The sequence below is a fragment of the Lithobates pipiens genome, unplaced genomic scaffold, assembly GCF_037356315.1.
Source record: "Lithobates pipiens isolate NorthernLeopardFrog02 unplaced genomic scaffold, aLitPip1_a1.2 Scaffold_25, whole genome shotgun sequence".
Taxonomy (NCBI): domain Eukaryota; kingdom Metazoa; phylum Chordata; class Amphibia; order Anura; family Ranidae; genus Lithobates; species Lithobates pipiens.
Genome location: NW_027507787.1, coordinates 111,120,707 through 111,136,978, shown reverse-complemented (window position 1 = coordinate 111,136,978; position 16,272 = coordinate 111,120,707). Strand labels below are relative to the sequence as shown.

General features: G+C 46.3%; 14 pseudogenes; all 14 read right to left on the bottom strand.

Moving 5' to 3' along the window:
- Positions 1-5,991: 5,991 nt before the first annotated feature.
- LOC143931974 (5S ribosomal RNA) lies at positions 5,992-6,109 on the bottom strand (annotated as a pseudogene).
- Positions 6,110-6,217: 108 nt separating this feature from the next.
- Positions 6,218-6,336, bottom strand: LOC143931236 (5S ribosomal RNA; annotated as a pseudogene).
- A 100-nt stretch (positions 6,337-6,436) lies between these two features.
- On the bottom strand, positions 6,437-6,555 carry LOC143931497 (5S ribosomal RNA; annotated as a pseudogene).
- A 561-nt stretch (positions 6,556-7,116) lies between these two features.
- LOC143931914 (5S ribosomal RNA) lies at positions 7,117-7,225 on the bottom strand (annotated as a pseudogene).
- A 327-nt stretch (positions 7,226-7,552) lies between these two features.
- Positions 7,553-7,681, bottom strand: LOC143931502 (5S ribosomal RNA; annotated as a pseudogene).
- A 105-nt stretch (positions 7,682-7,786) lies between these two features.
- Positions 7,787-7,905, bottom strand: LOC143931981 (5S ribosomal RNA; annotated as a pseudogene).
- A 106-nt stretch (positions 7,906-8,011) lies between these two features.
- Positions 8,012-8,130, bottom strand: LOC143931651 (5S ribosomal RNA; annotated as a pseudogene).
- An 80-nt stretch (positions 8,131-8,210) lies between these two features.
- LOC143932123 (5S ribosomal RNA) lies at positions 8,211-8,319 on the bottom strand (annotated as a pseudogene).
- A 732-nt stretch (positions 8,320-9,051) lies between these two features.
- On the bottom strand, positions 9,052-9,170 carry LOC143931825 (5S ribosomal RNA; annotated as a pseudogene).
- Positions 9,171-9,254: 84 nt separating this feature from the next.
- Positions 9,255-9,373, bottom strand: LOC143931174 (5S ribosomal RNA; annotated as a pseudogene).
- Positions 9,374-10,235: 862 nt separating this feature from the next.
- On the bottom strand, positions 10,236-10,355 carry LOC143931324 (5S ribosomal RNA; annotated as a pseudogene).
- Positions 10,356-10,700: 345 nt separating this feature from the next.
- On the bottom strand, positions 10,701-10,819 carry LOC143932259 (5S ribosomal RNA; annotated as a pseudogene).
- A 2,843-nt stretch (positions 10,820-13,662) lies between these two features.
- Positions 13,663-13,781, bottom strand: LOC143932573 (5S ribosomal RNA; annotated as a pseudogene).
- Positions 13,782-13,887: 106 nt separating this feature from the next.
- Positions 13,888-14,006, bottom strand: LOC143931457 (5S ribosomal RNA; annotated as a pseudogene).
- Between the last annotated feature and the right edge of the window lie 2,266 nt (positions 14,007-16,272).

Here is a 16,272-nt window from a genome sequence, read left to right as displayed (position 1 = left end):
TGGGGAAAGAAAGAGATCAGAAACAAAAGAACGCTATCTTTCCCTCACAGATTGGCAATCTGCCTTGTTTACATAGGTAGACTGGAAGCGGTTAATTCCACTGGTCCCTAAAAAAAAGTGTCAAAAGTGGCACTTAGTGTCCGATTTATCCACCATGTACTTATTTATTTTTTTACCAAAAATATGCAGCAGAATACATATTGGCCTAAATTAATGAAGAAAATTTTTATTTTTTTCCATTTTTTTTATTGGATATGTTTTATAGCAGAAAATTAGATTTTTTTCCCCCAAAATTGTCAGTCTTTTTTTTGTTTATATTGCAAAAAAAAAGAATAAAAAAAAACAAAACAAAAAACGCAGAGGTGATTAAATACCACCACGAAAAAGTTTTATTTGTGGGAAGAAAAAAAGGAAATGGACAATATTTGGGCACGACGTCGCTCTTACTGTATGCAAATTTGCGTTCGTGGCTTGAAGGGGTTACTTTTTTTTTTTTTTTTGAAAAAGTGATAACAACCAAAGGCGGCTAAAAGCCGTTCGAGAGGGGACATCCAACCCTCCTCCCGCCGCTCTTCTTGTCCCACTGGTAGACTTGAACCACCAGTCGGCACGTCCGCCGCCTAGGCTGAGACCTGAACAAAGCCAGATTTGGTTTGGATGGGGTCTCCGATGTAAAATCCCAACGGCACCGATTTATAAAAAAAAATAACAGTATTCAGAATCGCTGATTTTGGCTTTCTGAATACTTGTAAGTGCAAAAGGAGGGTCTTTTAGATTTTTTTTTTAAAAGACCCCCTTCCGTCTTCGCATGCTTGCGCAGCAAAGAAAACGCATACGCAAGTCCCGCCGCATATATAAATGGTGTTCAAATCACAGATGAGGTATTGCCACAATCGTCAGATTTATTAGGTACCTTAGTTTGTCGCCATTCCAGTAATGTTCACAAGCATGACATGTTAGGTATCTATTTAATTGGTGTAACATCATCTTTCACATTATAGAAAAAAATTGGGCTAACTATGGGGTTTTTTTCATAAAAGTGTATTTTTTCCCCCAAAAAAATGTGTTTGAAGGAGCACTGCACAAACATCATGAGACAAAAACAAAACAAAACAATTTCAACGATCACCAATTTATTCGCTAGGGTCTCTACTAAAAAATGATATATATATATATATATATATATATATTGATGTTTGGGGGTACCACGTAATTTTCTAGCATAAAAAAAATGATTTTAACATGTAAGCAACAAATGTCAGAAATAGGCTTCGGGATGAAAGGGTTAAAGTAACGCAGTGCCATATTGCAAAAAAATGGCCTGGTCATGAAGGGGGGTAAACATCACATACATTAACGTGTATATATAACACATCCTGATACAAAGGGGTCAAGGAGGCCTGAAGATAATTTAGTTACACACAGCATTTGGCAAAACTCTCCTCCAAAGTAAATTTACAAGCAGCACCATAGTATTGTACATTAGACTGTAGCAATGTAGAAGTTTCATCAATAACTACTAGCCGATATACGTCGGCACAACGGCAGCAGTGGGCAAATGGGTGTACCTGCAAATCCCCTTTAACTGTACGGGCTGGGCTAGCGCGCACAGCATGACCGTGCCCGCGGAACTGGAAAACTTGATGTCCACCGGTCTCTCGGCGATCGTGTCACGGAGTAGCAGAATGGGGAAGTGCCTATGTAAACAAGGAATTTGTCTGTCATCGGGAACAGTGATCGCTGTCATGTGAGTAGTAGCCCCCCCCCCCACCCCACATTTAGAATCACTCCCAAGGACACACTTAACCCATTCATTGCCGCCTAGTGGTTAACCCCTTCCCTGCCAGTCTCATTTACACAGTAATCAGTGCATTTTTATAGCACTGATCACTGTATAAATGCCAGTGGTCCCAAAGTAGTGTCAAAATTGTGTCCGCCGTAATGTTACAGTCACAATAAAAATCACAGATTTTATTGCTCTGGTCAGGAAGGGGGTAAAATCTTTCAGAGCTGAAGCTGTTTTATTTAGGTTTTCATCAATGAGTAATCAGTAGAGGAAAATCAACTGTTTCAGAGATAGTTATTGAAATCTGAATGGGATCTGAAGCTCTGAATGCCACTTTGTGGCCATAAATTGCAAATGAGTAGGCAATGTGGAGACTAAGGATGAGCTCAGACGTGTTCGCACGGTCCACGTGCAGAGCCTGCCAGGAAGTCGGCGCAGCGCTGCACTAATCACAGGCAGTGAGACATTGCCCCGATGCGCGGAGGCAGAGATCGGGCAATGTCTCACTGGCTGTGATTAGCAAAGCGCTGCGCCAACTTCCTGGCAGGCTCTGCAGGTGGACCATGCAAACGCGCCTGAGCTCATCCCTAGTGGAGAGGCTGATACAGGGACAAGGTTGCAAGCCAAAGCTTTGAACTTTTACTATATGCTGCAATGGTATAACTTGATATAATATACAAAGCTTGGTTTGGTTCCATGGTGGTGGCTGGATGGAGGGTAAGCATACTTTATTGAAAGGCGTGAGCCATAGTACATGGAAATACAGTTTGTGATCCAAATCTAACATTGTCTTACCTTCTTGAAGTCAGGTAGCCATTGTACCCTTAGACTAACTGAATGTGAGGATCCACCTTCTCCAACACATCCCTGAATCAGTGAGTGAGTATCTAATTCATTACTGGTGTTGATGTTGCTAAGGTTAACCCTATAACCCAGCACAATGTTCTGCCAGATTTGTTTCTAGGTCTTATAATATAAATACTATATTGTCAAAAGTATTGGGACACCTGCCTTTACACGCACATGAACTTTAATGGCATCCCAGTCTTAGTCTGTAGGGTTCAATATTGAGTTGGCCCACTCTTTACAGCTATAAAACTGGGTTCACACTAGTGTGAACTGGAAACGGGTTTCCCCACTGCCAATTTGCATATCAGGAGATTTCTCTCTATGGAATAGGGTTGCCACCTCATCCCTGTAAATTTGAACACATATTAATTGCAGAGTTTGTGTGGCTGATTAAGGTGATAATTAAACTCACTTGGTGCCTTATCGGCATGAAATTAGCCTCAGAACCTGTGTAATTCATATGTGTTCAGGTTTAAAGGGATGAGGTGGCAACTCTACTATGGAGCTTGTTCACGTATCTCCGGTGGCTGTGGAGCGGCTTGCACAGGGGTCCTGTGCGTCTTTGGCTCCCTTTTAGGGCAGAATTCAGGTACAAATTTGGCCTCACTGGACCTAGAGTTGCCACCTCATCCCTTTAAACCCAAACACATATGAATTACACAGGTTCTGAAACCAATTTAATGCAGATAAGGCACCAAGTGAGTTTAATTACCACCTGAATCAGCCACAGAACCCATGAAATTCACATGTGTTTGGTTTTAAAGGGATGAGAGGGCAACTCTAGTGCCGCGTACACACGAGAGGGATTAAGTCTGACAGACTTCCAACGGAGTTCTGCTGGAGTTCCGACGGAGTTCCGACAGAGTTCTGGCGGACTTTTCGACCGAGCGGACTTGGCCACACACAATCACACTAAACTCCGACGGAGTCGAACGTGATGACGTACGACTGGATTCGACTAAGGAAGTTCATAGCCAGTAGCCAATAGCTGCCCTAGCGTCGGTTTTAGTCCGTCGGAGTAGCACACACACGAGCAAATTTTTCGAAGGGACCGGGTCCGGCGGAGTTCCGTGGGGAAAATTTGAAGCATGCTTCATTTCTAAAGTCCGTCAGACTTTAGCAAAGCTAAAGTCCGTTGCAGCCCACACACGATCGAATAGTCTGACGGACTCAGTCCCTCGGACTTTGGATGTTGAAAAGTCCGCTCGTGTGTACGGGGCTTAAGAGTCCATTCACACAGGAGCAACTTTGGATCCGACTTGAAGTCGCCCCAAGTTGCCTCAAGTCGCACAACATGATAAAATCAATGTAAGTGAATGAGAGCTGTCTTAATGTACACTACTGAAGTCGCTCCGACTTCAGAAAAGGTTCCTGTACTACTTCAATCTGACTTCTAGGTAACTTGTACCCATTGATTTCAATAGAAGTTGCCTCCAAGTCTGATCCCCTGTCTTAACTGAAGCAACTTTCCAGGAAGTAAAAACAGGCAAACCCCTCCCTCCCACAGAGCTGATTATTATGTGATTGACCACTGGTAAAGTCCCCTGTCCTGGAAGCAACTTCAAGTTGCCTTATAAGTTGCCTCAAGTCGTGCTGTGATTCATACTCAAGTCGTGTGCAAGTTGCCTTCCAAAATCTTCCCAAAGAACATATGTCAGAGGCTCTTTAGCTCGATCGAAGATGCGGTATGTCAAACTGACACACCACACCACCGATCGCTGCGATGCACGCCCTCACGGGCACACGATCGCTTCTTATCCTGTTGGATGTCATATGTCGCCCAGTCAGGATAATGAAACCACTTCTCATATGTAATTTTGTTATATGGTGGGTGGGAAGTGGTTAACCACAAGCTGACCGTGCTATAGCCAAAATATTGGTCTTGTGTTTGTGGACTTAGGAAGGACACACTACACTATAATCCCACTATACTGACACAGTACACTATACTCACACCATACTGAAACCCTACACTGAAACTACACAATATTGACATACTATACTCAAATTATACTCACACTATACTAACACTTTCCCCTGAGCCACAATAACACACTAACTCTCTAGTAGCAAACTGAGCCCTGCTCTATCTATCGCCACTCCAACAACACACTGCAAAAGCTTCCTGTGGGAAGGAACCTTTTATAGTGTGGGGTGGGACTATGATCACTGAGAAATCATTGAGCAAAGTCTTCATGACTTTGTCCAATCATGGCTCTGACAGTGTTCTGTGCACCGATTAGGTGAAGCTTTGCACCTGACCAGTGGTCAGATGCATTGCTTCAGCCAATCAGGGCCCTACTATGCACTGTGCATTGTAGGGTTTTTGGCAGGGGGAAAATCCCTGAGAGAGCCCTGCAAATTCAGGTGTTCGCCAAACAGGCGATGTTCGGGCCGAACTTTTGCTTGGCTCAAACTGTTCACCAAACTCTAGCTGCAAACAAGGGTCTGCTACCCCTTAAATTCCTTTCTTGTGGACTAGTTCCCTAATCTGCTTCCAGTAATATTCTCCTGGAGAAGATCCTTGGGTGAGGCCTAGTGTCATGTGGCATCACTACTGTGGAGGGGCTCCTCCTTCACAAACTTTTATGTACAAAGTTTTTTTTTTGCCAGCAGGATTATAACTTCCTGTTAGCAGAATGTACAGATAATTTGTTTAGTCTGAGGATGTACTTTCTTCTGTTTCTTACAGTACCATGATGAACGGCTGTCCTCTAGTTCTGGACTTTTAGGACTGTTCCTGATATTCTTACAGTCATGCTGGGAGGGCTTCTCTTTTGGGGGAGGTGCTCCAGAAAACATGTACATTAGGGATGAGCTGAACACCCCCCGGTTCGGTTTGCACCAGAACTTTTGAACGGACTGCAAATTCGTGCGAACTTTAGAACCCCATTGAAGTCTATGGGACTCGAACGTTCAAAAATAAAAAGTGCTAATTTTAATGGCTAATATGCAACATATTGTCCTAAAAAGGGTTTGGGGATGAGATTGGGCTCATTCGGGGTGATGTGGCCGTTGGCGCTCTTGCTGGCCAATCTCAACCCCCTTGACAAACGCCAAGATGGTAACCTCGGCAAACAAGCAGAAAAATAAAACAGGTCGTCGACGCCAACAACATATAAAAAAAAAAGCCTACGGCACCTGGCATTCCCAGGCGGTCTGCAATCCAGGCACTAATCAGGCCCGACTCTGCTTAGCATCCCAGATCAGACAAGATCGGGCGCATTCTGGGTGATGTGGCCGTAGGCAATCTTACTTGCCACTCTCAACCCTCTTGACAAACGCCAAGATAGTCACCATGGCAAACAAGCAGAAAAATAAAACAGGTAATCGACGCCAACAACATATTAAAAAAAAGCCTACGGCACCTGGTATTCCCAGGCCGTCTCCCATCCAGGTACTAACCAGGCTCGACTCTGCTCAGCATCCGAGATCAGATGAGATCGGTACATTCAGGGAGAATTGGCCACAGTTGATCTTGCTGGCCACTCTCAACCCTCTTGACAAACGCCAAGATGGTCACTTCGGCAAACCAGCAGAAAAATAAAACAAGTCGTCAACACCAACAACATATTAAAAAAAAGCCAACAGCACATGGTATTCCCAGGAGGTCTCCCATCAAGGTACTATCCAGGCTCGACCCTGCTTAGCGTCTGAGATCAGATGAAATCGGGCACACTCAGGGTCATGTGGCCATAGGAGATCTTGCTGGCCCCTCTCAACCGACGCCAAGATGGTCACATCGGCAAAGAAGCAGAAAAATAAAAAAGGTCGTCGACTCTCACAATAAATTTAAAAAAAAGCCTATGGAACCTGGCATTTGCAGGCGGTCTCCCATCCAAGTGCTAACCAGGCCCGTCCCTGCTTAGCATCCGAGATCAGACGAGATCGGGCTTATTCAGGGTGATGTGGCCGTAGGCGCTCTTGCTGGCTACTCTCAACCCTCTTGACAAACGCCAAGATGATAACCTTGGCAAAAAAGCAGAAAAATAAAACAGGTCGTCGACGCCAACAACATATTAAAAAAAAAGCCTACGGCATCTGGTATTCCCAAGCGGTCTCCCATCCAGGTACTAACCATGCCTGACCCTACTTAGCAACCCGAGATCAGACGAGATCGCTTGCATTCAGGTTGATGTGGCCATAGGGGATCTTGCTTGCCACTCTCAACCCTCTTGACAAACGCCAAGATGGTAACCTCTGCAAACAAGCAGAATAATAAAACAGGTCGTCGACGCCAACATATTAAAAAAAAGCCTACAGCACCTGGTATTTCCAGGCGGTCTCCCATCCAGGGACTAATCAGGCCCCACCCTGCTTAGCATTGGACATCAGACAAGATTGGGTGCATTCAGGGTGAATTGGCCACAGGTGATCTTGCTGGCCACTCTCAACCCTCTTGACAAACGCTAAGGTGGTCACCTTGGAAAACAAGCAGAAAAATAAAACAGGTCGTCGACGCCAACAACATATTAAAAAAAAGCCTACCGCACCTGGTATTCCCAGGAGGTCTCCCATCCAGGTACTAATCAGGCCCCACCCTGCTTAGCATACGAGATCAGGCACATTCAGGGTGATGTGACCGTAGGCGATCTTGCAGGCCTCTCTCAACCCTCTTGACAAATGCCAACATGGTCACCTCGGCAAACAAGCAGAAAAATAAAACAGGTAGACGACGCTAACAACATATTAAAAAAAGCCTACTGCACCTGGCATTCCCAGGCAGTCTCTCATTCAGGTACTAACCAGGCCCGACACTGCTTAGCATCAGAGATCAGACGAGATCGGGCGCATTCAGGGTGATGTGGCCGATCTTGCTGGCCACTCTCAACCCTCTTGACAAACGCCAAGATGGTCACCTCGGCAAACAAGCAGAAAAATAAAACAGGTCGTCCACGGCAACAGCATATTAAAAAAAGCCTATGGCACCCGATATTCCCAGGTGGTCTCCCATCCAGGTACTAAGCAGGCCCGACCTTGCTTAGCATCCAAGATCAGGCGAGATCAGGTGAGATCGAGTGCATTCAGGGTCATGTGGCCATAGGCAATCTTGCTGGCCACTCTCAACCCTCTTGACAAACGCTAAGATGGTCACCTCGGCAACAAGCAGAAAAATAAAACAGGTCACCGACGCCAACAACATATTAAAAAAGCCTACGGCACCTGGTACTCCAAGGCTGTCTCCATTCCTGGCACTAACCAGGCCTGACTCTGCTTAGCATCTGAGATCAGGCGAGATCGGGTGCATTCAGGGTGATGTGGCCACAGGCGATCTTGTTGCCCACTCTCAACCCTCTTGACAAACGCCAAGATGGTCACCTCAGCAAACAAGCAGAAAAATAAAACAGGTCGTTGACGCCAACAACATATTAAAAAAGCCTACGGCACCTGGTATTCGCAGGCGGTCTCCCATCCCAGTACTAACCAGGCCCGACCCTGCTTAGCATCCAAGATCAGACGAGATCTGGCACATTCAGGGTGATGTGGCTGTAAGCGATCTTGCTGGCCACTCTCAACCCTCTTGAAAAACGCCAAAATGGTCACCTCGGCAAACAAGCAGAAATATTTAAAAAAAAGCCTACGGCACCTGGTATTCCCAGGCGGTCTCCCATCCATGTACTAACCAGGCCCGACCCTGCTTAGCAGATGTGATCGGGCACATTCAGGGTGATGTGGCCGTAGGCGATCTTGCTGGTCACTCTCAAACCTCTTGGCAAACAAGCAGAAAAATAAAACAGTTTGTTGACGCCAACAACATATTAAAAAAAAACTGTCAGAAAAGGTTCCCTCCGCTGGTAATATCGATCATTTGGCATGCAGTACTGAGATCCACCAGCAGGTGTCTCCTGGCAGTTTGGAGCTGTCAGAAGAGCTTTTCCATGCTGGAATTTGTAATCTTTGGTCCGCAGTACTGGCGTCCACCAGCGGAGGGATCCTGGCTGTGTGGAGCAGGTATTACCTTCTGCAGTTAGGCGTCACATGACTGAAAGCAGCCATTGTATAAATACCCGACAAGTACACACACACCTTGCCTTGATATTGTGCTTGTGCCCTGGCCTGCAGCCTGGATACCTGATACCTGATACCGATCCTGAACCTGTTGTACCTGATCCTATCTACTCCTGCATCCCTGGAACCTTATCCTGCAACCTGATCCCTTTCTCCTTTTCCCTCCATCTGCTGACCTTCTATTATTGACCCTGGCCTGACTATGATTCTGGTACTCCCTTTTGCTACATATGTTGGTTTGTTTGTTTATCTTCACTGTTTGGTTGTTTGGTTTGTTCACTCAGTTTGTATTGGTGGTGTATTCACATTTATATGCATTTACTCTAATAAAATTACTTTCACCTATTTACGTCTGGTTCACTCTGTCGCAGTCACACAGTTCTGGTCACTTCTAGTTTATGACAAAAACCCTCCAGCACCTGGTATTCCCAGGTAGGCTCCCATCCAGGTACTAACCAGGCCCGACCCTGCTTTGCATCCGAGATCAGATGATATTGGGCGCATTCAAGGTGATGTGGCCATAGGCAATCTTGATAGCCACTCTCAAACCTCTTGGCAAACAAGCAGAAAAATAAAACGGGTCATCAACGCCAACAACATTTTAAAGAAAAGCCTACAGGACCTGGTATTCCCAGGCGGTCTCCCATCCAGGTACTAGCCAGGCCCGTCCCTGTTTACCATCCGAGATCAGACGATATCGGGCACATTCAGGCTGATGTGGCCGTAGGCGATCTTGCTGTCCACTCTCAAACCTCTTGGCAAGCAAGCAGAAAAATAAAACAGGTCGTCAACGCTAACAACATATTAAACAAAAGCCTTCGGCACCTAATATTCCCAGGCGGTCTGCAATCCTGGCACTAATCAGGCCCGACCCTGCTTAGCATCCCAGATCAGACAAGATCAGGCGCATTCTGGGTGATGTGGCCGTAGGCAATCTTACTTGCCACTCCCATCCAGGTACTAACCAGGCCCGACCCTGCTTTGTATCCGAGATCAATCGATATCGGGTGCATTCAGGGTGATGTGGCCGTAGGCAATCTTGCTAGCCACTCTCAACCCTCTTGACAAACGCCAAGATGGTCCCCTCAGCAAACAAGCAGAAAAATAAAACAGGTTGATGACGCCAAAAACATATAAAAAAAGTTTACGGCTCCTGTTAATCCCAGGCAGTCTCCCATCCAGGTACTAACCAGGCCCAACCCTGCTTAGCATTCAAGATCAGACCAGATCAGGCGCATTTAGGGTGATGTGGCCGTAGTCGATCTTGCTGGCCACTCTCAACCCTCTTGACAAATGCCAAAATGGTCACCTCGGCAAACACGCAGAAAAATAAAACAGGTCGTCGACACCAACAACATATGTAAAAAAAGCAAAAGGCACATGGAATTCCCAGGTTGTCTCCCATCCAGGTACTAACCACACCCTACCCTGCTTAGCATCCGAGATTAGCCGAGATCCGGCTCATTCAGTGTGTACAGTAGGTGATCTTGCTGGATACTCTCAACCCTCTTTACAAACGCCAAGATGGTAACCTCGGCAAACAAGCAGAAAAATAAAACAGGTCGTCGATGCCAACAACATATTAAAAAAAAGCCTACGGCACCTGGTATTCCCAGGCGGTCTGCCATCCAGGTACTAACCAGGGCCGACCCTGCTTAGCATCCAAAATCAGACGAGATTCGGGGGCATTCAAGATGATGTGGCCATAGGCGATCTTGCTGGCCACTCTTAACCCTCTTGACAAACGCCAAGATGGTCACCTAAGCAAACAAGCAGAAAAATAAAACCGGTCGTCGACGCCAACAACATATTTAAAAAAGCCTATTACACCTGGTATTCCCAGGCAGTCTCTCATCCAGGTTCTAACCAGGCCCGACCCTGCTTAACATCCAAGATCAGACGAGATCAGGAGCGATCAGGTGCATTCAGCGTGATGTGGCTATAGGCGATCTTGTTGGCCACTCTCAACCCTCTTTGACAAACGCCAAGATGGTCACCTGGGCAAACAAGCAGAAAAATAAAACAGGTCATCGACACCAATAACATATTAAAAAAAAGCCTACAGCACCTGCCATTCCCAGGTGGTCTCCCATCCAGGTACTAACCAGGCACGACCCTGCTTAGCATCCGAGATCAGCCGAGATCGGGTGCATTCAGGGTGATGTGGCAGTATTCGATCTTGCTGGCCACTCTCAACTAGGGATGGCCGAACTGTTCGCCCGGCGGTCGGTTCGTGGCGAATTTCGGCTGTTCGCGATTCGCCTGATCGGCGGACTATTGCCGATGTTCGCCCGGCGGACTTACGTGTTTACTGTGTAAAAGAACTTTGACCTATGATGACACATCCATCATGGGGTACAGGACAGCCAATTGAGACATTACAGCACATGGACAATTGGACATTCCCCCTAACTTATAAATAGACCCGATCCGGCGGCCATTTTACATTCTTTCTACTGTCACTATAGGGAGAGGTTGCTGTGTGGAGCAGGGAGAGACTGCAGTGACCCAAATCGCTAGCTATTAGAACCACAAAGTCCTTTTAAGGACTGGTATGGTATAGGTGTAGTTCAGGATATAGGTTTGAGGCACTGCTATTCATGTCATTGTTGCAGCAGATTGTCTTTTGTCAGTGCAGATAGGGACAGACAGGACGCTGTGTGTAGCAGTGAGGGACAGTCAGTTTAATTATTAGCTGTTACTATTAGGTCCACAAAGGTCCTTTTCAGGACTGGTATGGTAATAGGGTTGTACACGTATAATATTCTTTCTTCCAAATATAGAAAGAATATTATACTTGACTGCTGCCCTTCTGCTGCAGTAGTCCTTTATCGGTATAGGGACTGAGGTACAGTCTGCTAATCACACCCTACTAGTTCTACAAAGGTCCTTCTAAAGACTGGTAAGGTATAGCATACTACAGTATATAGGGTTGAGTGAGGTACAGTCTGCTAATCCTTAAGGACTGGTATAGGTCCACAATATATAGGGTTGAGGTGCACTACTGCTGACTGCTGCCCTATTCTGCAGCAGTCCTTTATTAGTATAGGGACTGAGGTACAGTCTGCTAATCCCTAGCTACTAGTTCCACAAAGGTCCTTAAAGACTGGTATAGGTGCACTATTTGGTGTGCAGTATATAGTTGTGTAATACATGTATACGATACTTGCACATACTTGACTTTCTCCTGGGGCTGCTTATTATGAGGGGCTCCCACCATCCCTGTGCTGTGCTGACTTCCTCCTGGGGCTGTACCTCTGCTGTGCATATTATGAGGGGCTCCCACCATCCCTGTGCTATGCTCATTATGAGGGGCTCCCACCATCCCTGTGCTATGCTGACTTCCTCCTGGGGCTGCTTATTATGAGGGGCTCCCACCATCCCTGTGCTATGCTCATTATGAGGGGCTGCCACCATCCCTGTGCTATGCTGACTTCCTCCTGGGGCTGCTTATTATGAGGGGCTCCCACCATCCCTGTGCTGTGCTGACTTCCTCCTGGGGCTGCTTATTATGAGGGGCTCCCACCATCCCTGTGCTATGCTGACATCCTCCCGGGGCTGCTTATTATGAGGGGCTCCCACCATCCCCGTGCTGTGCTGACTTCCTCCTGGGGCTGTACCTCTGCTGTGCATATTATGAGGGGCTCCCACCATCCCTGTGCTATGCTGACTTCCTCCAGGGGCTGCTTATTCTGAGGGGCTCCCACCATCCCTGTGCTATGCTCATTATGAGGGGCTCCCACCATCCCTGTGCTGTCCTGACTTCCTCCTGGGGCTGCTTATTATGAGGGGCTCCCACCATCCCTGTGCTATGCTCATTATGAGGGGCTCCCACCATCCCTGTGCTATGCTGACCTCCTCCTGGGGCTGCTTATTATGAGGGGCTCCCACCATCCCTGTGCTATGCTCATTATGAGGGGCTCCCACCATCCCTGTGCTATGCTGACTTCCTCCTAGGGCTGCTTATTATGAGGGGCTCCTACCATCCCTGTGCTATGCCGACTTCCTCCTGGGGCTGTACCTCTGCTGTGCATATTATGAGGGGCTCCCACCATCCCTGTGCTATGCTCATTATGAGGGGCTCCCACCATCCCTGTGCTATGCTGACTTCCTCCTGGGGCTGCTTACGGTGCAGGTGTCAGTGCTGTATATCACGGTGCTGATGTCAGTGTTTTATGTCACGGTACTGATGTCAGTGCTCTCTATCACGGTGCAGGTGTCAGTGCTCTATATCACGGTGCTGGTGATCATCTCCTGCACCCTCTTCTTTGCCTACCCTGACCTTCCCTTGCCTCCATTGCCTTCATGCGCTCCTGAGTCCTGCATTGTCAGAATTTCACATATAAAAAAAGAATGCTTGTAGTTGTCGATCCCAGATTCACCTCATACATGTGTTAGGTCATTGGCCATGTGGTGGGACTATGTGTGCACAGCTAGTAATTATTTTGTGGCTGCAATTTTGACCTGTAGGTTTGTAAAGTTTGCCTCCCATTGAAGTCAATGGGGCCCGCCGCAAACGTTACGGTTTGCGGTCTATCGGCCGCGTTCGCGTTTCACGTTCGTGAAACATCCTGTCGGAAGTTCGTCCATCACTACCAGGCAGTCTCCCATCCAGGTACTAACCAGACCCGACCGTGCTTAGCATCCAAGAAAAGACGAGAACAAGCGCATTCAGGGTGATGTCGCTGTAGGCGATCTTGCTGGCCACTCTCAACCCTCTTGACAAACGGCAAGATGGTCACCTCGGCAAACATGCAGAAAAATAAAACAGGTCGTCGACGTCAACAACATATAAAAATAAAGCCTACGGCATCTGGTATTCCCAGGTGGTCTCCCATCCAGGCACTAATCAGGACCGACCCTGCTTAGCATCCGAGATCAGGCGCATTCTGGGTGATGTGGCCATAGGTGATCTTTCTGGCCACTCTCAACCCTCTTGACAAACGGCAAGATGGTCACCTCGGCAAACAAGCAGAAAAATAAAACAGGTCGTCGACGCCAACAACATATTAAAAAAAAGCCTACGGCAACCGCTATTCCCAGGCGGTCTCCCATCCAGGTACTAACCAGGGCTGACCCTGCTTAGCATTCGAGATCAGACGAGATCGGGTGCATTCAGGGTGATGTGGTCGTAGGCGATCTTGCTGGCCACTCTTAACCCTCTTGACAAACGCCAAGATGGTCACCTAAGCAAACAAGCAGAAAAATAAAACAGGTCGTTGACGCCAACATATTTAAAAAAAAGCCTACGCCACCTGGTATTCCCAGACGGCATACCATCCAAGTACTAACCAGGCCGGACCCTGCTTAGCAACCGAGATCAGACGAGATTGAGTGCATTTAGGGTGATATGGCCGTAGGCGATCTTGCTAGGTATGTAATCAGGGCACTGATAATCAGTGCCCAATTACAATTGAGTGCCCACCAGTGCCAGCAATCAGTGGTCAATAATGATGCCAGTCAGTTCTGGCTATCAGTGCTGCCCATCAACGCTCATCACTGCTGCCCATCAATGCCACAAATTAATTCCCACCAGTGCCAATAGTGATGGCAGTCAGTGCTGGCTATCAGTGCTGCCCATAAATGCCCATCACTGCTGCCCATGAGTGCCGACAATCAGTGCCCACCAGTGCCACCCATCAGTACTCATCAGTGCCACATATCAATGCCACCTATCAGTGTCCTGAAGTGTGGCATATTCGTGCCTCCTCATCAGTGCAGCCTCATCAGCACCCATCAGAGAAGGAGAAAAATTACTTATTTACAAAATTTACTGACAGAAACTAAAAAAAACTTTCATTTTTTTCAAAATTTTTTGCCTTTTTAAAATTTATTTTAGGAAAAAAAAACAGGAGTGATTAAATGCCACCAAAACAAAGCTCTATTTGTGTGAAGAAAATGATAACAATTTCACATGGCTACAGTGACAGCACTGAAAGCTGAAAAATGGCCTGGGAAGGAAGGGGATTTAAGTGCCTGGTATTGAAGTGGTTATGGACCCTGCTTTGTGCACTGGTCCAAATCATTTGGTGGAGGGGGGGATTATGGTTTGGGGTCGTTTTTCAGGGGTTGGGCTTGGCCCCTTAGTTCCAGTGAAGGGAACTCTTAAGGTGTCAGCATACCAAGACATTTTGGACAATTTCATACCCCCAACTTTGAAGGAACAGTTTGGGCATGGCGCCTTACTGTTCCAACATGACTATGTACGATATATACAGCGGCAAAGTGGCTCCTCTGCACAGAATCACGTACCTGTAGGTGCCCTCAACAACCCCATTTCCGCTGTAATTGGACACAGAGGCAATCAGTGGGTCCAGCAGATGAGATCCGATCATTCCCAAGAGAGACAGAAAGGTGATCTACCTATGTAAACCAGGCATAGCGCCGTTCTGTGAGGTGGGGAGACAGTGATCCTGTGTTTCTCAAAACAGGAACATGGATTTCTGCCTTCCCACAGTACAAGCACCTCCCCCACACAGTAAGCACTCCCTAGACCAATGATGGCAAACCGTGGCACCCCAGATGTTTTGGAACTACATTTCCCATGATGCTCATGCACTCTACATTGTAGTTGAGCATCATGGGGAAATGTACTTCCAAAACATCTGGAGTGCCAAGGTTTGCCATCACTGCCCTAGGAACACATGTAACCCTTTGATCGCCCCTTGATTTTAAGCCCTTCCCAGCCAGTGTCATTAGTATAGTTACAGTGCATATTTTTAGCACTGATCACCATTGAACACTTCAGCCCCGCAAGGTTCACTTTCGCCTTTCTTTTGGTGGTATTTGATCACCTCTGCGGTTTTTATTTTTTGCGCTATTAAAAACAAAAAAAGACCGACAATTTTGAAAAAATAAACTATATATTTTTTTACTTTCTGCTATAAAACATATCCAAAAAAATTTAAGAAATCTAATTTCTTCATCAGTTTAGGCCAATATGTCTTCTTCTACATATTTTTGGTAAAAAAAAAATCCCAATAAACGTATATTGATTGGTTTGAGCAAAAGTTATAGCTTCTACAAACTAAGGGATATTTTTATGGAATTTTTATTGATTTTTTTAAACTAGTAATGGTGGCAAGCTGTGATTTTTAGCGAGACTGCGACATTGTGGCAGACAGATCAGACACTTTTGACATTTTTTGGAGACCAGTGACACCAGTCCAGTGATCAGTGCTAAAAATATGCACTGTCACTGTGCTAGTGACAGTGGAGGGGAAGGGGTTAACATCAGGGGCGATAAAAGGGTTAAACTTGTTCCCTGAGGGGTGCTTTCCAACTGGGGGGTGGGGGTTGCTGTGACTGGGGAAAGAAAGTGATCAGAAACACAAGAACGCTATCTTTCCCTCACAGATTGGCAATCTGCCTTGTTTACATAGGTAGACTGGAAGCGGTTAATTCCACTGGTCCCCAAAAAAAAATTGTCAAAAGTGGCACTTAGTATCCGATTTATCCACCATTTACTTATTTATTTTTTTACCAAAAATATGTATCAGAATACATATTGGCCTAAATTACTGAAGAAAATTTTCATTTTTTTCCATTTTTTTATTGGATATGTTTTATAGCAGAAAATTCGATTTTTTTCCCCCAAAATTGTCAGTTTGTTTTTGTTTATATTGCAA